A 26,558-nucleotide genomic window follows, 5' to 3' on the forward strand; every position below is an offset into this window, starting at 1 on the left:
ATTTACTAATTTGCACAATTGAATTTTGTTTTTTGTCAAACTGCTAAAATTATTTGTAAGTACTTATCTGCACACAGCATGTGACATGTCTTGGGTTTTATCCATCAGAAAAACTCTGCTGGGCATCATAAAACTTTGCACAGCAATTTTCAAGCAAGTATACTTAGAAAATTATTGACTATTAGGAAATATTTTATTTATGCTAATATTTCCTCCTTGTACACATTAGTGACTGCTTTAAAATAATATAATTTTCACATTAAAACGGTTAAGATATCAAATAAAACATGCTTACTTGATGATTCTATGATTTTCGTTTTGGGCGCGACAGGTCCCTGGTTCAATTCCCTAACGAGCCCTCTCTTTCTTTTTACGGTGCATCTCATGGTTTATATATATCTGATTTTCTCAATTGGCTAAGTCAATAGCATCAACTGAGTTTTGTTTTTGCCATACTCCCAATAGAATTTGTACATACTTATGAATCTTGCCTTCATCATTTTCCTATTGCCTTTCTTCTATTTATGGATGATTTACACATAGCTTTTTACAAGTCTTGGGTTTTATCGATCAGACAAGTCCAAACTCTGTCGCCATTTTTATATCTTGTCACTGCTCTTTCCAAATAAGCACACATAGAAAACTATCAATAGAATCTTACGGAAACATTTTAGTTGTACTACAAATAAGAGCATTCTTATTAAAATTTCAACCGTATTGTGGTATATCAGGAAAACTGCAGGTTCCCTTCTGTCTAGATAGCTTTGAATGTTTTAAAAGAATAGTCTCACTTTGAAACACAAAAAGTTCAAAAATGAAATTGCAAGGTATTCTTTTGCCTTTCTTCTGTGTCTGGAAGCATGATTTGTACATTGCATATGACAAGTCTTTAGCTTCGTCCATGAGAGAAGTCCAAACTCTGTAGGCACTCACAAATCTTGTCCCTGCACTTTTCCTATATGCATACCTTAGAAAACTATCTACTGGACCATAAGGAAATATTGTATTTATTCTACAAATTCATTTTTACATAAATGTATATGGTGTTTTAAAAACAAAACGCTATTTTCTAAAAATCAATTGAAAAATCCAAAGAAAAATCTTCAGGTAGGTGGCTCGTTGGTCTAGGGGTATGATTCTCGCTTAGGGTGCGAGAGGCCCCGGGTTCAAATCCCGGACGAGCCCAAATTTTCAGATTCTTTGAAATGGTTCCATTATCTTATTGTAGTCAATTTCCAGAGAGAATTTCAACTGAATGTTGTTTTTTCAAAACTCTCAAAATAGATTGTATTTACTAATTTGCACAATTGAATTTTGTTTTTTGTCAAACTGCTAAAATTATTTGTAAGTACTTATCTGCACACAGCATGTGACATGTCTTGGGTTTTATCCATCAGAAAAACTCTGCTGGGCATCATAAAACTTTGCACAGCAATTTTCAAGCAAGTATACTTAGAAAATTATTGACTATTAGGAAATATTTTATTTATGCTAATATTTCCTCCTTGTACACATTAGTGACTGCTTTAAAATAATATAATTTTCACATTAAAACGGTTAAGATATCAAATAAAACATGCTTACTTGATGATTCTATGATTTTCGTTTTGGGCGTGACAGGTCCCTGGTTCAATTCCCTGACGAGCCCTCTCTTTCTTTTTACGGTGCATCTCATGGTTTATTTATATCTGATTTTCTCAATTGGCTAAGTCAATAGCATCAACTGAGTTTTGTTTTTGCCATACTCCCAATAGAATTTGTACATACTTATGAATCTTGCCTTCATCATTTTCCTATTGCCTTTCTTCTATTTATGGATGATTTACACATATCTTTTTACAAGTCTTGGGTTTTATCGATCTGACAAGTCCAAACTCTGTCACCATTTTTATATCTTGTCACTGCTCTTTCCAAATAAGCACACATGGAAAACTATCAATAGAATCTTACGGAAACATTTTAGTTGTACTACAAATAAGAGCATACTTATTAAAATTTCAACCGTATTGTGGTATATCAGGAAAACTGCAGGTTCCCTTCTGTCTAGATAGCTTTGAATGTTTTAAAAGAATAGTCTCACTTTGAAACACAAAAAGTTCAAAAATGAAATTGCAAGGTATTCTTTTGCCTTTCTTCTGTGTCTGGAAGCATGATTTGTACATTGCATATGACAAGTCTTTAGCTTCGTCCATGAGAGAAGTCCAAACTCTGTAGGCACTCACAAATCTTGTCCCTGCACTTTTCCTATATGCATACCTTAGAAAACTATCTACTGGACCATAAGGAAATATTGTATTTATTCTACAAATTCATTTTTACATAAATGTATATGGTGTTTTAAAAACAAAACGCTATTTTCTAAAAATCAATTGAAAAATCCAAAGAAAAATCTTCAGGTAGGTGGCTCGTTGGTCTAGGGGTATGATTCTCGCTTAGGGTGCGAGAGGCCCCAGGTTCAAATCCCGGACGAGCCCAAATTTTCAGATTCTTTGAAATGGTTCCATTATCTTATTGTAGTCAATTTCCAGAGAGAATTTCAACTGAATGTTGTTTTTTCAAAACTCTCAAAATAGATTGTATTTACTAATTTGCACAATTGAATTTTGTTTTTTGTCAAACTGCTAAAATTATTTGTAAGTACTTATCTGCACACAGCATGTGACATGTCTTGGGTTTTATCCATCAGAAAAACTCTGCTGGGCATCATAAAACTTTGCACAGCAATTTTCAAGCAAGTATACTTAGAAAATTATTGACTATTAGGAAATATTTTATTTATGCTAATATTTCCTCCTTGTACACATTAGTGACTGCTTTAAAATAATATAATTTTCACATTAAAACGGTTAAGATATCAAATAAAACATGCTTACTTGATGATTCTATGATTTTCGTTTTGGGCGCGACAGGTCCCTGGTTCAATTCCCTAACGAGCCCTCTCTTTCTTTTTACGGTGCATCTCATGGTTTATATATATCTGATTTTCTCAATTGGCTAAGTCAATAGCATCAACTGAGTTTTGTTTTTGCCATACTCCCAATAGAATTTGTACATACTTATGAATCTTGCCTTCATCATTTTCCTATTGCCTTTCTTCTATTTATGGATGATTTACACATAGCTTTTTACAAGTCTTGGGTTTTATCGATCAGACAAGTCCAAACTCTGTCGCCATTTTTATATCTTGTCACTGCTCTTTCCAAATAAGCACACATAGAAAACTATCAATAGAATCTTACGGAAACATTTTAGTTGTACTACAAATAAGAGCATTCTTATTAAAATTTCAACCGTATTGTGGTATATCAGGAAAACTGCAGGTTCCCTTCTGTCTAGATAGCTTTGAATGTTTTAAAAGAATAGTCTCACTTTGAAACACAAAAAGTTCAAAAATGAAATTGCAAGGTATTCTTTTGCCTTTCTTCTGTGTCTGGAAGCATGATTTGTACATTGCATATGACAAGTCTTTAGCTTCGTCCATGAGAGAAGTCCAAACTCTGTAGGCACTCACAAATCTTGTCCCTGCACTTTTCCTATATGCATACCTTAGAGAACTATCTACTGGACCATAAGGAAATATTGTATTTATTCTACAAATTCATTTTTACATAAATGTATATGGTGTTTTAAAAACAAAAAGCTATTTTCTAAAAATCAATTGAAAAATCCAAAGAAAAATCTTCAGGTAGGTGGCTCGTTGGTCTAGGGGTATGATTCTCGCTTAGTGTGCTAGAGGTCCCGGGTTCAAATCCCGGACGAGCTCAAATTTTCAGATTCTTTGAAATGGTTCCATTATCTTATTGTAGTCAATTTCCAGAGAGAATTTCAACTGAATGTTGTTTTTTCAAAACTCCCAAAATAGATTGTATTTACTAATTTGCACAATTGAATTTTGTTTTTTGTCAAACTGCTAAAATTATTTGTAAGTACTTATCTGCACACAGCATGTGACATGTCTTGGGTTTTATCCATCAGAAAAACTCTGCTGGGCATCATAAAACTTTGCACAGCAATTTTCAAGCAAGTATACTTAGAAAATTATTGACTATTAGGAAATATTTTATTTATGCTAATATTTCCTCCTTGTACACATTAGTGACTGCTTTAAAATAATATAATTTTCACATTAAAACGGTTAAGATATCAAATAAAATATGCTTACTTGATGATTCTATGATTTTCGTTTTGGGCGCGACAGGTCCCTGGTTCAATTCCCTAACGAGCCCTCTCTTTCTTTTTACGGTGCATCTCATGGTTTATATATATCTGATTTTCTCAATTGGCTAAGTCAATAGCATCAACTGAGTTTTGTTTTTGCCATACTCCCAATAGAATTTGTACATACTTATGAATCTTGCCTTCATCATTTTCCTATTGCCTTTCTTCTATTTATGGATGATTTACACATAGCTTTTTACAAGTCTTGGGTTTTATCGATCAGACAAGTCCAAACTCTGTCGCCATTTTTATATCTTGTCACTGCTCTTTCCAAATAAGCACACATAGAAAACTATCAATAGAATCTTACGGAAACATTTTAGTTGTACTACAAATAAGAGCATTCTTATTAAAATTTCAACCGTATTGTGGTATATCAGGAAAACTGCAGGTTCCCTTCTGTCTAGATAGCTTTGAATGTTTTAAAAGAATAGTCTCACTTTGAAACACAAAAAGTTCAAAAATGAAATTGCAAGGTATTCTTTTGCCTTTCTTCTGTGTCTGGAAGCATGATTTGTACATTGCATATGACAAGTCTTTAGCTTCGTCCATGAGAGAAGTCCAAACTCTGTAGGCACTCACAAATCTTGTCCCTGCACTTTTCCTATATGCATACCTTAGAGAACTATCTACTGGACCATAAGGAAATATTGTATTTATTCTACAAATTCATTTTTACATAAATGTATATGGTGTTTTAAAAACAAAAAGCTATTTTCTAAAAATCAATTGAAAAATCCAAAGAAAAATCTTCAGGTAGGTGGCTCGTTGGTCTAGGGGTATGATTCTCGCTTAGTGTGCTAGAGGTCCCGGGTTCAAATCCCGGACGAGCTCAAATTTTCAGATTCTTTGAAATGGTTCCATTATCTTATTGTAGTCAATTTCCAGAGAGAATTTCAACTGAATGTTGTTTTTTCAAAACTCCCAAAATAGATTGTATTTACTAATTTGCACAATTGATTTTGTTTTTTGGCAAACTGCTAAAATTATTTGTAAGTACTTATCTGCACACAGCATGTGACATGTCTTGGGTTTTATCCATGAGAAAAACTCTGCTGGGCATCATAAAACTTTGCACAGCAATTTTCAAGCAAGTATACTTAGAAAATTATTGACTATTAGGAAATATTTTATTTATGCTAATATTTCCTCCTTGTACACATTAGTGACTGCTTTAAAATAATATAATTTTCACATTAAAATGGTTAAGATATCAAATAAAACATGCTTACTTGATGATTCTATGATTTTCGTTTTGGGCGCGACTGGTCCCTGGTTCAATTCCCTGATGAGCCCTCTCTTTCTTTTTACGGTGCATCTCATGGTTTATATATATCTGATTTTCTCAATTGGCTAAGTCAATAGCATCAACTGAGTTTTGTTTTTGCCATACTCCCAATAGAATTTGTACATACTTATGAATCTTGCCTTCATCATTTTCCTATTGCCTTTCTTCTATTTATGGATGATTTACACATAGCTTTTTACAAGTCTTGGGTTTTATCGATCAGACAAGTCCAAACTCTGTCGCTATTTTTATATCTTGTCACTGCACTTTCCAAATAAGCACACATAGAAAACTATCAATAGAATCTTACGAAAACATTTTAGTTGTACTACAAATAAGAGCATTCTTATTAAAATTTCAACCCTATTGTGGTATATCCAGAAAACTGCAGGTTCCCTTCTGTCTAGATAGCTTTGAATGTTTTAAAAGAATAGTCTCACTTTGAAACACAAAAAGTTAAAAAATGAAATTGCAAGGTATTCTTTTGCCTTTCTTCTGTGTCTGGAAGCATGATTTGTACATTGCATATGACAAGTCTTTAGCTTCGTCCATGAGAGAAGTCCAAACTCTGTAGGCACTCACAAATCTTGTCCCTGCACTTTTCCTATATGCATACCTTAGAGAACTATCTACTGGACCATAAGGAAATATTGTATTGATTCTACAAATTCATTTTTACATAAATGTATATGGTGTTTTAAAAACAAAAAGCTATTTTCTAAAAATCAATTGAAAAATCCAAAGAAAAATCTTCAGGTAGGTGGCTCGTTGGTCTAGGGGTATGATTCTCGCTTAGTGTGCAAGATGTCCCGGGTTCAAATCCCGGACGAGCTCAAATTTTCAGATTTTTTGAAATGGTTCCATTATCTTATTGTAGTCAATTTCCAGAGAGAATTTCAACTGAATGTTGTTTTTTCAAAACTCCCAAAATAGATTGTATTTACTAATTTGCACAATTGAATTTTGTTTTTTGGCAAACTGCTAAAATTATTTGTAAGTACTTATCTGCACACAGCATGTGACATGTCTTGGGTTTTATCCATCAGAAAAACTCTGCTGGGCATCATAAAACTTTGCACAGCAATTTTCAAGCAAGTATACTTAGAAAATTATTGACTATTAGGAAATATTTTATTTATGCTAATATTTCCTCCTTGTACACATTAGTGACTGCTTTAAAATAATATAATTTTCACATTAAAATGGTTAAGATATCAAATAAAACATGCTTACTTGATGATTCTATGATTTTCGTTTTGGGCGCGACAGGTCCCTGGTTCAATTCCCTGACGAGCCCTCTCTTTCTTTTTACGGTGCATCTCATGGTTTATATATATCTGATTTTCTCAATTGGCTAAGTCAATAGCATCAACTGAGTTTTGTTTTTGCCATACTCCCAATAGAATTTGTACATACTTATGAATCTTGCCTTCATCATTTTCCTATTGCCTTTCTTCTATTTATGGATGATTTACACATAGCTTTTTACAAGTCTTGGGTTTTATCGATCAGACAAGTCCAAACTCTGTCGCTATTTTTATATCTTGTCACTGCACTTTCCAAATAAGCACACATAGAAAACTATCAATAGAATCTTACGAAAACATTTTAGTTGTACTACAAATAAGAGCATTCTTATTAAAATTTCAACCGTATTGTGGTATATCCGGAAAACTGCAGGTTCCCTTCTGTCTAGATAGCTTTGAATGTTTTAAAAGAATAGTCTCACTTTGAAACACAAAAAGTTCAAAAATGAAATTGCAAGGTATTCTTTTGCCTTTCTTCTGTGTCTGGAAGCATGATTTGTACATTGCATATGACAAGTCTTTAGCTTCGTCCATGAGAGAAGTCCAAACTCTGTAGGCATTCACAAATCTTGTCCCTGCACTTTTCCTATATGCATACCTTAGAAAACTATCTACTGGACCATAAGGAAATATTGTATTTATTCTACAAATTCATTTTTACATAAATGTATATGGTGTTTTAAAAACAAAAAGCTATTTTCTAAAAATCAATTGAAAAATCCAAAGAAAAATATTCAGGTAGGTGGCTCGTTGGTCTAGGGGTATGATTCTTGCTTAGTGTGCGAGAGGTCCTGGGTTCAAATCCCGGACGAGCTCAAATTTTCAGATTCTTTGAATTGGTTCCATTATCTTATTGTAGTCAATTTCCAGAGAGATTTTCAACTGAATGTTGTTTTTTCAAAACTCTCAAAATAGATTGTATTTACTAATTTGCACAATTGAATTTTGTTTTTTGTCAAACTGCTAAAATTATTTGTAAGTACTTATCTGCACACAGCATGTGACATGTCTTGGGTTTTATCCATCAGAAAAACTCTGCTGGGCATCATAAAACTTTGCACAGCAATTTTCAAGCAAGTATACTTAGAAAATTATTGACTATTAGGAAATATTTTATTTATGCTAATATTTCCTCCTTGTACACATTAGTGACTGCTTTAAAATAATATAATTTTCACATTAAAACGGTTAAGATATCAAATAAAACATGCTTACTTGATGATTCTATGATTTTCGTTTTGGGCGCGACAGGTCCCTGGTTCAATTCCCTGACGAGCCCTCTCTTTCTTTTTACGGTGCATCTCATGGTTTATATATATCTGATTTTCTCAATTGGCTAAGTCAATAGCATCAACTGAGTTTTGTTTTTGCCATACTCCCAATAGAATTTGTACATACTTATGAATCTTGCCTTCATCATTTTCCTATTGCCTTTCTTCTATTTATGGATGATTTACACATAGCTTTTTACAAGTCTTGGGTTTTATCGATCAGACAAGTCCAAACTCTGTCGCTATTTTTATATCTTGTCACTGCACTTTCCAAATAAGCACACATAGAAAACTATCAATAGAATCTTACGAAAACATTTTAGTTGTACTACAAATAAGAGCATTCTTATTAAAATTTCAACCGTATTGTGGTATATCCGGAAAACTGCAGGTTCCCTTCTGTCTAGATAGCTTTGAATGTTTTAAAAGAATAGTCTCACTTTGAAACACAAAAAGTTCAAAAATGAAATTGCAAGGTATTCTTTTGCCTTTCTTCTGTGTCTGGAAGCATGATTTGTACATTGCATATGACAAGTCTTTAGCTTCGTCCATGAGAGAAGTCCAAACTCTGTAGGCACTCACAAATCTTGTCCCTGCACTTTTCCTATATGCATACCTTAGAAAACTATCTACTGGACCATAAGGAAATATTGTATTTATTCTACAAATTCATTTTTACATAAATGTATATGGTGTTTTAAAAACAAAAAGCTATTTTCTAAAAATCAATTGAAAAATCCAAAGAAAAATCTTCAGGTAGGTGGCTCGTTGGTCTAGGGGTATGATTCTCGCTTAGTGTGCGAGAGGTCCCGGGTTCAAATCCCGGACGAGCTCAAATTTTCAGATTCTTTGAAATGGTTCCATTATCTTATTGTAGTCAATTTCCAGAGAGAATTTCAACTGAATGTTGTTTTTTCAAAACTCTCAAGATAGATTGTATTTACTAATTTGCACAATTGAATTTTGTTTTTTGTCAAACTGCTAAAATTATTTGTAAGTACTTATCTGCACACAGCATGTGACATGTCTTGGGTTTTATCCATCAGAAAAACTCTGCTGGGCATCATAAAACTTTGCACAGCAATTTTCAAGCAAGTATACTTAGAAAATTATTGACTATTAGGAAATATTTTATTTATGCTAATATTTCCTCCTTGTACACATTAGTGACTGCTTTAAAATAATATAATTTTCACATTAAAACGGTTAAGATATAAAATAAAACATGCTTACTTGATGATTCTATGATTCTCGTTTTGGGCGCGACAGGTCCCTGGTTCAATTCCCTGACGAGCCCTCTCTTTCTTTTTACGGTGCATCTCATGGTTTATATATATCTGATTTTCTCAATTGGCTAAGTCAATAGCATCAACTGAGTTTTGTTTTTGCCATACTCCCAATAGAATTTGTACATACTTATGAATCTTGCCTTCATCATTTTCCTATTGCCTTTCTTCTATTTATGGATGATTTACACATAGCTTTTTACAAGTCTTGGGTTTTATCGATCAGACAAGTCCAAACTCTGTCGCTATTTTTATATCTTGTCACTGCACTTTCCAAATAAGCACACATAGAAAACTATCAATAAAATCTTACGAAAACATTTTAGTTGTACTACAAATAAGAGCATTCTTATTAAAATTTCAACCGTATTGTGGTATATCCGGAAAACTGCTGGTTCCCTTCTGTCTAGATAGCTTTGAATGTTTTAAAAGAATAGTCTCACTTTGAAACACAAAAAGTTCAAAAATGAAATTGCAAGTTTTTTTTTTGCCTTTCTTCTGTGTCTGGAAGCATGATTTGTACATTGCATATAACAAGTCTTTAGCTTCGTCCATGAAAGAAGTCCAAACTCTATAGGCACTCACAAATCTTGTCCCTGCACTTTTCCTATATGCATACCTTAGAAAACTATCTACTGGACCATAAGGAAATATTTTATTTATTCTACAAATTAATTTTTACATAAATGTATATGGTGTTTTTAAAACAAAAAGCTATTTTCTAAAAATCAATTGAAAAATCCAAAGAAAAATCTTCAGGTAGGTGGCTCATTGGTCAAGGGGTATGATTCTTGCTTCGGGTGCGAGAGGTCCAGGGTTCAAATCCCGGACGAGCCCAAATTTTCAGATTCTTTGAAATGGTTCTATTATCTTATTGTAGTCAATTTCCAGAGAGAATTTCAACTGAATGTTGTTTTTTCAAAACTCTCAAAATAGATTGTATTTACTAATTTGCACAATTGAATTTTGTTTTTTGTCAAACTGCTAAAATTATTTGTAAGTACTTATCTGCACACAGCATGTGACATGTCTTGGGTTTTATCCATCAGAAAAACTCTGCTGGGCATCATAAAACTTTGCACAGCAATTTTCAAGCAAGTATACTTAGAAAATTATTGACTATTAGGAAATATTTTATTTATGCTAATATTTCCTCCTTGTACACATTAGTGACTGCTTTAAAATAATATAATTTTCACATTAAAACGGTTAAGATATAAAATAAAACATGCTTACTTGATGATTCTATGATTCTCGTTTTGGGCGCGACAGGTCCCTGGTTCAATTCCCTGACGAGCCCTCTCTTTCTTTTTACGGTGCATCTCATGGTTTATATATATCTGATTTTCTCAATTGGCTAAGTCAATAGCATCAACTGAGTTTTGTTTTTGCCATACTCCCAATAGAATTTGTACATACTTATGAATCTTGCCTTCATCATTTTCCTATTGCCTTTCTTCTATTTATGGATGATTTACACATAGCTTTTTACAAGTCTTGGGTTTTATCGATCAGACAAGTCCAAACTCTGTCGCTATTTTTATATCTTGTCACTGCACTTTCCAAATAAGCACACATAGAAAACTATCAATAAAATCTTACGAAAACATTTTAGTTGTACTACAAATAAGAGCATTCTTATTAAAATTTCAACCGTATTGTGGTATATCCGGAAAACTGCTGGTTCCCTTCTGTCTAGATAGCTTTGAATGTTTTAAAAGAATAGTCTCACTTTGAAACACAAAAAGTTCAAAAATGAAATTGCAAGTTTTTTTTTTGCCTTTCTTCTGTGTCTGGAAGCATGATTTGTACATTGCATATAACAAGTCTTTAGCTTCGTCCATGAAAGAAGTCCAAACTCTATAGGCACTCACAAATCTTGTCCCTGCACTTTTCCTATATGCATACCTTAGAAAACTATCTACTGGACCATAAGGAAATATTTTATTTATTCTACAAATTAATTTTTACATAAATGTATATGGTGTTTTTAAAACAAAAAGCTATTTTCTAAAAATCAATTGAAAAATCCAAAGAAAAATCTTCAGGTAGGTGGCTCATTGGTCAAGGGGTATGATTCTTGCTTCGGGTGCGAGAGGTCCAGGGTTCAAATCCCGGACGAGCCCAAATTTTCAGATTCTTTGAAATGGTTCTATTATCTTATTGTAGTCAATTTCCAGAGAGAATTTCAACTGAATGTTGTTTTTCCAAAACTCTCAAAATAGATTGTATTTACTAATTTGCACAATTGAATTTTGTTTTTTGTCAAACTGCTAATATTATTTGTAAGTACTTATCTGCACACAGCATGTGACATGTCTTGGGTTTTATCCATCAGAAAAACTCTGCTGGGCATCATAAAACTTTGCACAGCAATTTTCAAGCAAGTATACTTAGAAAATTATTGACTATTAGGAAATATTTTATTTATGCTAATATTTCCTCCTTGTACACATTAGTGACTGCTTTAAAATAATATAATTTTCACATTAAAATGGTTAAGATATCAAATAAAACATGCTTACTTGATGATTCTATGATTTTCGTTTTGGGCGCGACAGGTCCCTGGTTCAATTCCCTGACGAGCCCTCTCTTTCTTTTTACGGTGCATCTCATGGTTTATATATATCTGATTTTCTCAATTGGCTAAGTCAATAGCATCAACTGAGTTTTGTTTTTGCCATACTCCCAATAGAATTTGTACATACTTATGAATCTTGCCTTCATCATTTTCCTATTGCCTTTCTTCTATATATGGATGATTTACACATAGCTTTTTACAAGTCTTGGGTTTTATCGATCAGACAAGTCCAAACTCTGTCGCCATTTTTAGATCTTGTCACTGCTCTTTCCAAATAAGCACACATAGAAAACTATCAATAGAATCTTACGGAAACATTTTAGTTGTACTACAAATAAGAGCATACTTATTAAAATTTCAACCGTATTGTGGTATATCAGGAAAACTGCAGGTTCCCTTCTGTCTAGATAGCTTTGAATGTTTTAAAAGAATAGTCTCACTTTGAAACACAAAAAGTTCAAAAATGAAATTGCAAGGTATTCTTTTGCCTTTCTTCTGTGTCTGGAAGCATGATTTGTACATTGCATATGACAAGTCTTTAGCTTCGTCCATGAGAGAAGTCCAAACTCTGTAGGCACTCACAAATCTTGTCCCTGCACTTTTCCTATATGCATACCTTAGAAAACTATCTACTGGACCATAAGGAAATATTGTATTTATTCTACAAATTAATTTTTAAATAAATGTATATGGTGTTTTAAAAACAAAAAGCTATTTTCTAAAAATCAATTGAAAAATCCAAAGAAAAATCTTCAGGTAGGTGGCTCGTTGGTTTAGGGGTATGATTCTCGCTTAGTGTGCGAGAGGTTCTGTGTTCAAATCCCGGACGAGCCCAAATTTTCAGATTCTTTGAAATGGTTCCAATATCTTATTGTAGTCAATTTCCAGAGAGAATTTCAACTGAATGTTGTTTTTTCAAAAATCTCAAAATAGATTGTATTTACTAATTTGCACAATTGAATTTTGTTTTTTCTCAAACTGCTAAAATTATTTGTAAGTACTTATCTGCACACAGCATGTGACATGTCTTGGGTTTTATCCATCAGAAAAACTCTGCTGGGCATGATAAAACTTTGCACAGCAATTTTCAAGCAAGTATACTTAGAAAATTATTGACTATTAGGAAATATTTTATTTATGCTAATATTTCCTCCTTGTACACATTAGTGACTGCTTTAAAATAATAAAATTTTCACATAAATTTGGTTAAGATATCAAATAAAACATGCTTACTTGATGATTCTATGATTTTCGTTTTGGGCGCGAGAGTTCCCTGGTTCAATTCCCTGACGAGCCCTCTCTTTCTTTTTATGGTGCATCTCATGGTTTATATATATCTGATTTTCTCAATTGGCTAAGTCAATAGCATCAACTGAGTTTTGTTTTTGCCATACTCCCAATAGAATTTGTACATACTTATGAATCTTGCATTCATCATTTTTCAATTGCCTTTCTTCTATTTATGCATGAATTACACATAGCTTTTTACAAGTCTTGGGTTTTATCGATCAGACAAGTCCAAACTCTGCAGACATTTTTATATCTTGTCACTGCACTTTCCAAATAAGCACACATAGAAAACTATCAATAGAATCTTACGGAAACATTTTAGTTGTTCTACAAATAAGAGCATACTTATTAAAATTTCAACCGTCTTGTGGTATATCAGGAAAACTGCAGGTTCCCTTCTGTCTAGATAGCTTTGAATGTTTTAAAAGAATAGTCTCACTTTGAAACACAAAAAGTTCAAAAATGAAATTGCAAGGTTTCTTTTGCCTTTCTTCTGTGTCTGGAAGCATGATTTGTACATTGAATATGAAAAGTCTTTAGCTTCGTTAATGAGAGAAGTCCAAACTCTGTAGGCACTCACATATCTTGTCCCTGCACTTTTCCTATATGCATACCTTAGAAAACTATCTACTGGACCATAAGGAAATATTTTATTTATTCTACAAATTCATTTTTACATAAATGTATATGGTGTTTTAAAAACATAAAGCTATTTTCTAAAAATCAATTGAAAAATCCAAAGAAAAATGTTCAGGTAGGTGGCTCGTTGGTCTAGGGGTATGATTCTCGCTTAGGGTGCGAGTGGTCTCGTTTTGAAATCCCAGACGAGCCCAAATTTTCAGATTCTTTGAAATGGTTCTATTATCTTATTGTAGTCAATTTCCTGAGTGAATTTCAACTGAATGTTGTTTTTTCAAAACTCTCAAAATAGATTGTATTTACTAATTTGCACAATTGAATTTTGTTTTTTCTCAAACTGCTAAAATTATTTGTAAGTACTTATCTGCACACAGCATGTGACATGTCTTGGGTTTTATCCATCAGAAAAACTCTGCTGGGCATCATAAAACTTTGCACAGCAATTTTCAAGCAAGTATACTTAGAAAATTATTGACTATTAGGAAATATTTTATTTATGCTAATATTTCCTCCTTGTACACATTAGTGACTGCTTTAAAATAATATAATTTTCACATAAAATTGGTTAAGATATCAAATAAAACATGCTTACTTGATGATTCTATGATTTTCGATTTGAGCGCGACAGGTCCCTGGTTCAATTCCCTGACGAGCCCTCTCTTTCTTTTTACGGTGCATCTCATGGTTTATATATATCTGATTTTCTCAATTGGCTAAGTCAATAGCATCAACTGAGTTTTGTTTTTGCCATACTCCCAATAGAATTTGTACATACTTATGAATCTTGTCTTCATCATTTTCCTATTGCCTTTCTTCTATTTATGCATGATTTACACATAGCGTTTTACAAGTCTTGGGTTTTATCGATCAGACAAGTCCAAACTCTGTCGCCATTTTTATATCTTGTCACTGCTCTTTCCAAATAAGCACACATAGAAAACTATCAATAGAATCTTACGGAAACATTTTAGTTGTACTACAAATAAGAGCATACTTATTAAAATTTCAACCGTATTGTGATATATCAGGAAAACTGCAGGTTCCCTTCTGTCTAGATAGCTTTGAATGTTTTAAAAGAATAGTCTCACTTTGAAACACAAAAAGTTCAAAAATGAAATTGCAAGGTATTCTTTTGCCTTTCTTCTGTGTCTGGAAGCATGATTTGTACATTGCATATGACAAGTCTTTAGCTTCGTCCATGAGAGAAGTCCAAACTCTGTAGGCACTCACAAATCTTGTCCCTGCACTTTTCCTATATGCATACCTTAGAAAACTATCTACTGGACCATAAGGAAATATTGTATTTATTCTACAAATTCATTTTTACATAAATGTATATGGTGTTTTAAAAACAAAAAGCAATTTTCTAAAAATCAATTGAAAAATCCAAAGAAAAATCTTCAGGTAGGTGGCTCGTTGGTCTAGGGGTATGATTCTCGCTTAGGGTGCGAGAGGTCCCGGGTTCAAATCCCGGACGAGCCCAAATTTTCAGATTCTTTGAAATGGTTCCAATATCTTATTGTAGTCAATTTCCAGAGAGAATTTCAACTGAATGTTGTTTTTTCAAAAATCTCAAAATAGATTGTATTTACTAATTTGCACAATTGAATTTTGTTTTTTCTCAAACTGCTAAAATTATTTGTAAGTACTTATCTGCACACAGCATGTGACATGTCTTGGGTTTTATCCATCAGAAAAACTCTGCTGGGCATCATAAAACTTTGCACAGCAATTTTCAAGCAAGTATACTTAGAAAATTATTGACTATTAGGAAATATTTTATTTATGCTAATATTTCCTCCTTGTACACATTTGTGACTGCTTTAAAATAATATAATTTTCACATAAAATTGGTTAAGATATCAAATAAAACATGCTTACTTGATGATTCTATGATTTTCGTTTTGGGCGCGACAGTTCCCTGGTTCAATTCCCTGACGAGCCCTCTCTTTCTTTTTATGGTGCATCTCATGGTTTATATATATCTGATTTTCTCAATTGGCTAAGTCAATAGCATCAACTGAGTTTTGTTTTTGCCATACTCCCAATAGAATTTGTACATACTTATGAATCTTGCATTCATCATTTTTCTATTGCCTTTCTTCTATTTATGCATGATTTACACATAGCTTTTTACAAGTCTTGGGTTTTATCGATCAGACAAGTCCAAACTCTGTCGCCATTTTTATATCTTGTCACTGCTCTTTCCAAATAAGCACACATAGAAAACTATCAATAGAATCTTACGGAAACATTTTAGTTGTACTACAAATAAGAGCATACTTATTAAAATTTCAACCGTATTGTGGTATATCAGGAAAACTGCAGGTTCCCTTCTGTCTAGATAGCTTTGAATGTTTTAAAAGAATAGTCTCACTTTGAAACACAAAAAGTTCAAAAATGAAATTGCAAGGTATTCTTTTGCCTTTCTTCTGTGTCTGGAAGCATGATTTGTACATTGCATATGACAAGTCTTTAGCTTCGTCCATGAGAGAAGTCCAAACTCTGTAGGCACTCACAAATCTTGTCCCTGCACTTTTCCTATATGCATACCTTAGAAAACTATCTACTGGACCATAAGGAAATATTGTATTTATTCTACAAATTCATTTTTACATAAATGTATATGGTGTTTTAAAAACAAAAAGCTATTTTCTAAAAATCAATTGAAAAATCCAAAGAAAAATCTTCAGGTAGGTGGCTCGTTGGTCTAGGGGTATGATTCTCGCTTAGTGTGCGAGAGTTCCCGGGTTCAAATCCCGGATGAGCTCAAATTTTCAGATTCTTTGAAATGGTTCCATTATCTTATTGTAGTCAATTTCCAGAGAGAATTTCAACTGAATGTTGTTTTTTCAAAACTCTCAAAATAGATTGTATTTACTAATTTGCACAATTGAATTTTGTTTTTTGTCAAACTGCTAAAATTATTTGTAAGTACTTATCTGCACACAGCATGTGACATGTCTTGGGTTTTATCCATCAGAAAAACTCTGCTGGGCATCATAAAACTTTGCACAGCAATTTTCAAGCAAGTATACTTAGAAAATTATTGACTATTAGGAAATATTTTATTTATGCTAATATTTCCTCCTTGTACACATTAGTGACTGCTTTAAAATAATATAATTTTCACATTAAAACGGTTAAGATATCAAATAAAACATGCTTACTTGATGATTCTCTGATTTTCGTTTTGGGCGCGACAGGTCCCTGGTTCAATTCCCTGACGAACCCTCTCTTTCTTTTTACGGTGCATCTCATGGTTTATATATATCTGATTTTCTCAATTGGCTAAGTCAATAGCATCAACTGAGTTTTGTTTTTGCCATACTCCCAATAGAATTTGTACATACTTATGAATCTTGCCTTCATCATTTTCCTATTGCCTTTCTTCTATTTATGGATGATTTACACATAGCTTTTTACAAGTCTTGGGTTTTATCGATCAGACAAGTCCAAACTCTGTCGCTATTTTTATATCTTGTCACTGCACTTTCCAAATAAGCACACATAGAAAACTATCAATAGAATCTTACGAAAACATTTTAGTTGTACTACAAATAAGAGCATTCTTATTAAAATTTCAACCGTATTGTGGTATATCCGGAAAACTGCAGGTTCCCTTCTGTCTAGATAGCTTTGAATGTTTTAAAAGAATAGTCTCACTTTGAAACACAAAAAGTTCAAAAATGAAATTGCAAGTTTTTCTTTTGCCTTTCTTCTGTGTCTGGAAGCATGATTTGTACATTGCATATAACAAGTCTTTAGCTTCGTCCATGAGAGAAGTCCAAACTCTATAGGCACTCACAAATCTTGTCCCTGCACTTTTCCTATATGCATACCTTAGAAAACTATCTACTGGACCATAAGGAAATATTGTATTTATTCTACAAATTAATTTTTACATAAATGTATATGGTGTTTTTAAAACAAAAAGCTATTTTCTAAAAATCAATTGAAAAATCCAAAGAAAAATCTTCAGGTAGGTGGCTCATTGGTCAAGGGGTATGATTCTTGCTTCGGGTGCGAGTTGTTCTGGGTTCAAATCCTGGACGAGCCCAAATTTTCAGATTCTTTGAAATGGTTCTATTATCTTATTGTAGTCAATTTCCTGAGTGAATTTCAACTGAATGTTGTTTTTTCAAAACTCTCAAAATAGATTGTATTTACTAATTTGCACAATTGAATTTTGTTTTTTGTCAAACTGCTAAAATTATTTGTAAGTACTTATCTGCACACAGCATGTGACATGTCTTGGGTTTTATCCATGAGAAAAACTCTGCTGGGCATCATAAAACTTTGCACAGCAATTTTCAAGCAAGTATACTTAGAAAATTATTGACTATTAGGAAATATTTTATTTATGCTAATATTTCCTCCTTGTACACATTAGTGACTGCTTTAAAATAATATAATTTTCACATTAAAACGGTTAAGATATCAAATAAAACATGCTTACTTGATGATTCTATGATTTTCGTTTTGGGCGCGACAGGTCCCTGGTTCAATTCCCTAACGAGCCCTCTCTTTCTTTTTACGGTGCATCTCATGGTTTATATATATCTGATTTTCTCAATTGGCTAAGTCAATAGCATCAACTGAGTTTTGTTTTTGCCATACTCCCAATAGAATTTGTACATACTTATGAATCTTGCCTTCATCATTTTCCTATTGCCTTTCTTCTATTTATGGATGATTTACACATAGCTTTTTACAAGTCTTGGGTTTTATCGATCAGACAAGTCCAAACTCTGTCGCCATTTTTATATCTTGTCACTGCTCTTTCCAAATAAGCACACATAGAAAACTATCAATAGAATCTTACGGAAACATTTTAGTTGTACTACAAATAAGAGCATTCTTATTAAAATTTCAACCGTATTGTGGTATATCAGGAAAACTGCAGGTTCCCTTCTGTCTAGATAGCTTTGAATGTTTTAAAAGAATAGTCTCACTTTGAAACACAAAAAGTTCAAAAATGAAATTGCAAGGTATTCTTTTGCCTTTCTTCTGTGTCTGGAAGCATGATTTGTACATTGCATATGACAAGTCTTTAGCTTCGTCCATGAGAGAAGTCCAAACTCTGTAGGCACTCACAAATCTTGTCCCTGCACTTTTCCTATATGCATACCTTAGAGAACTATATACTGGACCATAAGGAAATATTGTATTTATTCTACAAATTCATTTTTACATAAATGTATATGGTGTTTTAAAAACAAAAAGCTATTTTCTAAAAATCAATTGAAAAATCCAAAGAAAAATCTTCAGGTAGGTGGCTCGTTGGTCTAGGGGTATGATTCTCGCTTAGTGTGCTAGAGGTCCCGGGTTCAAATCCCGGACGAGCTCAAATTTTCAGATTCTTTGAAATGGTTCCATTATCTTATTGTAGTCAATTTCCAGAGAGAATTTCAACTGAATGTTGTTTTTTCAAAACTCCCAAAATAGATTGTATTTACTAATTTGCACAATTGATTTTGTTTTTTGGCAAACTGCTAAAATTATTTGTAAGTACTAATCTGCACACAGCATGTGACATGTCTTGGGTTTTATCCATGAGAAAAACTCTGCTGGGCATCATAAAACTTTGCACAGCAATTTTCAAGCAAGTATACTTAGAAAATTATTGACTATTAGGAAATATTTTATTTATGCTAATATTTCCTCCTTGTACACATTAGTGACTGCTTTAAAATAATATAATTTTCACATTAAAATGGTTAAGATATCAAATAAAACATGCTTACTTGATGATTCTATGATTTTCGTTTTGGGCGCGACAGGTCCCTGGTTCAATTCCCTGACGAGCCCTCTCTTTCTTTTTACGGTGCATCTCATGGTTTATATATATCTGATTTTCTCAATTGGCTAAGTCAATAGCATCAACTGAGTTTTGTTTTTGCCATACTCCCAATAGAATTTGTACATACTTATGAATCTTGCCTTCATCATTTTCCTATTGCCTTTCTTCTATTTATGGATGATTTACACATAGCTTTTTACAAGTCTTGGGTTTTATCGATCAGACAAGTCCAAACTCTGTCGCTATTTTTATATCTTGTCACTGCACTTTCCAAATAAGCACACATAGAAAACTATCAATAGAATCTTACGAAAACATTTTAGTTGTACTACAAATAAGAGCATTCTTATTAAAATTTCAACCGTATTGTGGTATATCCGGAAAACTGCAGGTTCCCTTCTGTCTAGATAGCTTTGAATGTTTTAAAAGAATAGTCTCACTTTGAAACACAAAAAGTTCAAAAATGAAATTGCAAGGTATTCTTTTGCCTTTCTTCTGTGTCTGGAAGCATGATTTGTACATTGCATATGACAAGTCTTTAGCTTCGTCCATGAGAGAAGTCCAAACTCTGTAGGCACTCACAAATCTTGTCCCTGCACTTTTCCTATATGCATGCCTTAGAGAACTATCTACTGGACCATAAGTAAATATTGTATTTATTCTACAAATTCATTTTTACATAAATGTATATGGTGTTTTAAAAACAAAAAGCTATTTTCTAAAAATCAATTGAAAAATCCAAAGAAAAATCTTCAGGTAGGTGGCTCGTTGGTCTAGGGGTATGATTCTCGCTTAGTGTGCTAGATGTCCCGGGTTCAAATCCCGGACGAGCTCAAATTTTCAGATTCTTTGAAATGGTTCCATTATCTTATTGTAGTCAATTTCCAGAGAGAATTTCAACTGAATATTGTTTTTTCAAAACTCCCAAAATAGATTGTATTTACTAATTTGCACAATTGAATTTTGTTTTTTGGCAAACTGCTAAAATTATTTGTAAGTACTTATCTGCACACAGCATGTGACTTGTCTTGGGTTTTATCCATCAGAAAAACTCTGCTGGGCATCATAAAACTTTGCACAGCAATTTTCAAGCAAGTATACTTAGAAAATTATTGACTATTAGGAAATATTTTATTTATGCTAATATTTCCTCCTTGTACACATTAGTGACTGCTTTAAAATAATATAATTTTCACATTAAAATGGTTAAGATATCAAATAAAACATGCTTACTTGATGATTCTATGATTTTCGTTTTGGGCGCGACAGGTCCCTGGTTCAATTCCCTGACGAGCCCTCTCTTTCTTTTTACGGTGCATCTCATGGTTTATATATATCTGATTTTCTCAATTGGCTAAGTCAATAGCATCAACTGAGTTTTGTTTTTGCCATACTCCCAATAGAATTTGTACATACTTATGAATCTTGCCTTCATCATTTTCCTATTGCCTTTCTTCTATTTATGGATGATTTACACATAGCTTTTTACAAGTCTTGGGTTTTATCGATCAGACAAGTCCAAACTCTGTCGCTATTTTTATATCTTGTCACTGCACTTTCCAAATAAGCACACATAGAAAACTATCAATAGAATCTTACGAAAACATTTTAGTTGTACTACAAATAAGAGCATTCTTATTAAAATTTCAACCGTATTGTGGTATATCCGGAAAACTGCAGGTTCCCTTCTGTCTAGATAGCTTTGAATGTTTTAAAAGAATAGTCTCACTTTGAAACACAAAAAGTTCAAAAATGAAATTGCAAGGTATTCTTTTGCCTTTCTTCTGTGTCTGGAAGCATGATTTGTACATTGCATATGACAAGTCTTTAGCTTCGTCCATGAGAGAAGTCCAAACTCTGTAGGCACTCACAAATCTTGTCCCTGCACTTTTCCTATATGCATACCTTAGAGAACTATCTACTGGACCATAAGGAAATATTGTATTTATTCTACAAATTCATTTTTACATAAATGTATATGGTGTTTTAAAAACAAAAAGCTATTTTCTAAAAATCAATTGAAAAATCCAAAGAAAAATCTTCAGGTAGGTGGCTCATTGGTCAAGGGGTATGATTCTTGCTTCGGGTGCGAGAGGTCCAGGGTTCAAATCCCGGACGAGCCCAAATTTTCAGATTCTTTGAAATGGTTCTATTATCTTATTGTAGTCAATTTCCAGAGAGAATTTCAACTGAATGTTGTTTTTCCAAAACTCTCAAAATAGATTGTATTTACTAATTTGCACAATTGAATTTTGTTTTTTGTCAAACTGCTAAAATTATTTGTAAGTACTTATCTGCACACAGCATGTGACATGTCTTGGGTTTTATCCATCAGAAAAAATCTGCTGGGCATCATAAAACTTTGCACAGCAATTTTCAAGCAAGTATACTTAGAAAATTATTGACTATTAGGAAATATTTTATTTATGCTAATATTTCCTCCTTGTACACATTAGTGACTGCTTTAAAATAATATAATTTTCACATTAAAATGGTTAAGATATCAAATAAATCATGCTTACTTGATGATTCTATGATTTTCGTTTTGGGCGCGACAGGTCCCTGGTTCAATTCCCTGACGAGCCCTCTCTTTCTTTTTACGGTGCATCTCATGGTTTATATATATCTGATTTTCTCAATTGGCTAAGTCAATAGCATCAACTGAGTTTTGTTTTTGCCATACTCCCAATAGAATTTGTACATACTTATGAATCTTGCCTTCATCATTTTCCTATTGCCTTTCTTCTATTTATGGATGATTTACACATAGCTTTTTACAAGTCTTGGGTTTTATCGATCAGACAAGTCCAAACTCTGTCACCATTTTTATATCTTGTCACTGCTCTTTCCAATTAAGCACACATAGAAAACTATCAATAGAATCTTACGGAAACATTTTAGTTGTACTACAAATAAGAGCATACTTATTAAAATTTCAACCGTATTGTGGTATATCAGGAAAACTGCAGGTTCCCTTCTGTCTAGATAGCTTTGAATGTTTTAAAAGAATAGTCTCACTTTGAAACACAAAAAGTTCAAAAATGAAATTGCAAGGTATTCTTTTGCCTTTCTTCTGTGTCTGGAAGCATGATTTGTACATTGCATATGACAAGTCTTTAGCTTCGTCCATGAGAGAAGTCCAAACTCTGTAGGCACTCACAAATCTTGTCCCTGCACTTTTCCTATATGCATACCTTAGAGAACTATCTACTGGACCATAAGGAAATATTGTATTTATTCTACAAATTCATTTTTACATAAATGTATATGGTGTTTTAAAAACAAAAAGCTATTTTCTAAAAATCAATTGAAAAATCCAAAGAAAAATCTTCAGGTAGGTGGCTCGTTGGTCTAGGGGTATGATTCTCGCTTAGTGTGCTAGAGGTCCCGGGTTCAAATCCCAGACGAGCTCAAATTTTCAGATTCTTTGAAATGGTTCCATTATCTTATTGTAGTCAATTTCCAGAGAGAATTTCAACTGAATGTTGTTTTTTCAAAACTCCCAAAATAGATTTTATTTACTAATTTGCACAATTGATTTTGTTTTTTGGCAAACTGCTAAAATTATTTGTAAGTACTTATCTGCACACAGCATGTGACATGTCTTGGGTTTTATCCATGAGAAAAACTCTGCTGGGCATCATAAAACTTTGCACAGCAATTTTCAAGCAAGTATACTTAGAAAATTATTGACTATTAGGAAATATTTTATTTATGCTAATATTTCCTCCTTGTACACATTAGTGACTGCTTTAAAATAATATAATTTTCACATTAAAATGGTTAAGATATCAAATAAAACATGCTTACTTGATGATTCTATGATTTTCGTTTTGGGCGCGACAGGTCCCTGGTTCAATTCCCTGACGAGCCCTCTCTTTCTTTTTACGGTGCATCTCATGGTTTATATATATCTGATTTTCTCAATTGGCTAAGTCAATAGCATCAACTGAGTTTTGTTTTTGCCATACTCCCAATAGAATTTGTACATACTTATGAATCTTGCCTTCATCATTTTCCTATTGCCTTTCTTCTATTTATGGATGATTTACACATAGCTTTTTACAAGTCTTGGGTTTTATCGATCAGACAAGTCCAAACTCTGTCGCTATTTTTATATCTTGTCACTGCACTTTCCAAATAAGCACACATAGAAAACTATCAATAGAATCTTACGAAAACATTTTAGTTGTACTACAAATAAGAGCATTCTTATTAAAATTTCAACCGTATTGTGGTATATCCGGAAAACTGCAGGTTCCCTTCTGTCTAGATAGCTTTGAATGTTTTAAAAGAATAGTCTCACTTTGAAACACAAAAAGTTAAAAAATGAAATTGCAAGGTATTCTCTTGCCTTTCTTCTGTGTCTGGAAGCATGATTTGTACATTGCATATGACAAGTCTTTAGCTTCGTCTATGAGAGAAGTCCAAACTCTGTAGGCACTCACAAATCTTGTCCCTGCACTTTTCCTATATGCATACCTTAGAGAACTATCTACTGGACCATAAGGAAATATTGTATTTATTCTACAAATTCATTTTTACATAAATGTATATGGTGTTTTAAAAACAAAAAGCTATTTTCTAAAAATCATTTGAAAAATCCAAAGAAAAATATTCAGGTAGGTGGCTCGTTGGTCTAGGGGTATGATTCTCGCTTAGTGTGCGAGAGGTCCTGGGTTCAAATCCCGGACGAGCTCAAATTTTCAGATTCTTTGAAATGGTTCCATTATCTTATTGTAGTCAATTTCCAGAGAGAATTTCAACTGAATGTTGTTTTTTCAAAACTCTCAAAATAGATTGTATTTACTAATTTGCACAATTGAATTTTGTTTTTTGTCAAACTGCTAAAATTATTTGTAAGTACTTATCTGCACACAGCATGTGACATGTCTTGGGTTTTATCCATGAGAAAAACTCTGCTGGGCATCATAAAACTTTGCACAGCAATTTTCAAGCAAGTATACTTAGAAAATTATTGACTATTAGGAAATATTTTATTTATGCTAATATTTCCTCCTTGTACACATTAGTGACTGCTTTAAAATAATATAATTTTCACATTAAAACGGTTAAGATATCAAATAAAACATGCTTACTTGATGATTCTATGATTTTCGTTTTGGGCGCGACAGGTCCCTGGTTCAATTCCCTGACGAGCCCTCTCTTTCTTTTTACGGTGCATCTCATGGTTTATATATATCTGATTTTCTCAATTGGCTAAGTCAATAGCATCAACTGAGTTTTGTTTTTGCCATACTCCCAATAGAATTTGTACATACTTATGAATCTTGCCTTCATCATTTTCCTATTGCCTTTCTTCTATTTATGGATGATTTACACATAGCTTTTTACAAGTCTTGGGTTTTATCGATCAGACAAGTCCAAACTCTGTCGCTATTTTTATATCTTGTCACTGCACTTTCCAAATAAGCACACATAGAAAACTATCAATAGAATCTTACGAAAACATTTTAGTTGTACTACAAATAAGAGCATTCTTATTAAAATTTCAACCGTATTGTGGTATATCCGGAAAACTGCAGGTTCCCTTCTGTCTAGATAGCTTTGAATGTTTTAAAAGAATAGTCTCACTTTGAAACACAAAAAGTTCAAAAATGAAATTGCAAGGTATTCTTTTGCCTTTCTTCTGTGTCTGGAAGCATGATTTGTACATTGCATATGACAAGTCTTTAGCTTCGTCCATGAGAGAAGTCCAAACTCTGTAGGCACTCACAAATCTTGTCCCTGCACTTTTCCTATATGCATACCTTAGAGAACTATCTACTGGACCATAAGGAAATATTGTATTTATTCTACAAATTCATTTTTACATAAATGTATATGGTGTTTTAAAAACAAAAAGCTATTTTCTAAAAATCAATTGAAAAATCCAAAGAAAAATCTTCAGGTAGGTGGCTCATTGGTCAAGGGGTATGATTCTTGCTTCGGGTGCGAGAGGTCCAGGGTTCAAATCCCGGACGAGCCCAAATTTTCAGATTCTTTGAAATGGTTCTATTATCTTATTGTAGTCAATTTCCAGAGAGAATTTCAACTGAATGTTGTTTTTCCAAAACTCTCAAAATAGATTGTATTTACTAATTTGCACAATTGAATTTTGTTTTTTGTCAAACTGCTAAAATTATTTGTAAGTACTTATCTGCACACAGCATGTGACATGTCTTGGGTTTTATCCATCAGAAAAAATCTGCTGGGCATCATAAAACTTTGCACAGCAATTTTCAAGCAAGTATACTTAGAAAATTATTGACTATTAGGAAATATTTTATTTATGCTAATATTTCCTCCTTGTACACATTAGTGACTGCTTTAAAATAATATAATTTTCACATTAAAATGGTTAAGATATCAAATAAATCATGCTTACTTGATGATTCTATGATTTTCGTTTTGGGCGCGACAGGTCCCTGGTTCAATTCCCTGACGAGCCCTCTCTTTCTTTTTACGGTGCATCTCATGGTTTATATATATCTGATTTTCTCAATTGGCTAAGTCAATAGCATCAACTGAGTTTTGTTTTTGCCATACTCCCAATAGAATTTGTACATACTTATGAATCTTGCCTTCATCATTTTCCTATTGCCTTTCTTCTATTTATGGATGATTTACACATAGCTTTTTACAAGTCTTGGGTTTTATCGATCAGACAAGTCCAAACTCTGTCACCATTTTTATATCTTGTCACTGCTCTTTCCAATTAAGCACACATAGAAAACTATCAATAGAATCTTACGGAAACATTTTAGTTGTACTACAAATAAGAGCATACTTATTAAAATTTCAACCGTATTGTGGTATATCAGGAAAACTGCAGGTTCCCTTCTGTCTAGATAGCTTTGAATGTTTTAAAAGAA

At 32.9% G+C, this 26,558-nt stretch overlaps 11 non-coding genes across 11 annotated transcripts; all 11 read left to right on the plus strand.

The window, feature by feature from the left end:
* The first annotated feature begins 1,113 nt into the window (after window positions 1-1,113).
* Window positions 1,114-1,185, plus strand: TRNAP-AGG (transfer RNA proline (anticodon AGG)). Its single transcript has one exon. It is a non-coding gene; the product is annotated as a tRNA-Pro (tRNA).
* Window positions 1,186-2,402: 1,217 nt separating this feature from the next.
* TRNAP-AGG (transfer RNA proline (anticodon AGG)) lies at window positions 2,403-2,474 on the plus strand. The gene has a single exon. It is a non-coding gene; the product is annotated as a tRNA-Pro (tRNA).
* Window positions 2,475-3,691: 1,217 nt separating this feature from the next.
* TRNAT-AGU (transfer RNA threonine (anticodon AGU)) lies at window positions 3,692-3,764 on the plus strand. The gene has a single exon. It is a non-coding gene; the product is annotated as a tRNA-Thr (tRNA).
* A 1,216-nt stretch (window positions 3,765-4,980) lies between these two features.
* TRNAT-AGU (transfer RNA threonine (anticodon AGU)) lies at window positions 4,981-5,053 on the plus strand. Its single transcript has one exon. It is a non-coding gene; the product is annotated as a tRNA-Thr (tRNA).
* Window positions 5,054-6,268: 1,215 nt separating this feature from the next.
* Window positions 6,269-6,341, plus strand: TRNAT-AGU (transfer RNA threonine (anticodon AGU)). The gene has a single exon. It is a non-coding gene; the product is annotated as a tRNA-Thr (tRNA).
* A 1,216-nt stretch (window positions 6,342-7,557) lies between these two features.
* TRNAT-AGU (transfer RNA threonine (anticodon AGU)) lies at window positions 7,558-7,630 on the plus strand. Its single transcript has one exon. It is a non-coding gene; the product is annotated as a tRNA-Thr (tRNA).
* A 1,216-nt stretch (window positions 7,631-8,846) lies between these two features.
* On the plus strand, window positions 8,847-8,919 carry TRNAT-AGU (transfer RNA threonine (anticodon AGU)). Its single transcript has one exon. It is a non-coding gene; the product is annotated as a tRNA-Thr (tRNA).
* A 6,371-nt stretch (window positions 8,920-15,290) lies between these two features.
* Window positions 15,291-15,362, plus strand: TRNAP-AGG (transfer RNA proline (anticodon AGG)). The gene has a single exon. It is a non-coding gene; the product is annotated as a tRNA-Pro (tRNA).
* A 1,217-nt stretch (window positions 15,363-16,579) lies between these two features.
* TRNAT-AGU (transfer RNA threonine (anticodon AGU)) lies at window positions 16,580-16,652 on the plus strand. The gene has a single exon. It is a non-coding gene; the product is annotated as a tRNA-Thr (tRNA).
* A 2,505-nt stretch (window positions 16,653-19,157) lies between these two features.
* On the plus strand, window positions 19,158-19,230 carry TRNAT-AGU (transfer RNA threonine (anticodon AGU)). The gene has a single exon. It is a non-coding gene; the product is annotated as a tRNA-Thr (tRNA).
* A 5,081-nt stretch (window positions 19,231-24,311) lies between these two features.
* On the plus strand, window positions 24,312-24,384 carry TRNAT-AGU (transfer RNA threonine (anticodon AGU)). Its single transcript has one exon. It is a non-coding gene; the product is annotated as a tRNA-Thr (tRNA).
* Window positions 24,385-26,558: the final 2,174 nt, after the last annotated feature.

Source organism: Taudactylus pleione, unplaced genomic scaffold (assembly GCF_031769625.1).
Source record: "Taudactylus pleione unplaced genomic scaffold, aTauple2 ptg000317l, whole genome shotgun sequence".
Lineage (NCBI taxonomy): Eukaryota > Metazoa > Chordata > Amphibia > Anura > Myobatrachidae > Taudactylus > Taudactylus pleione.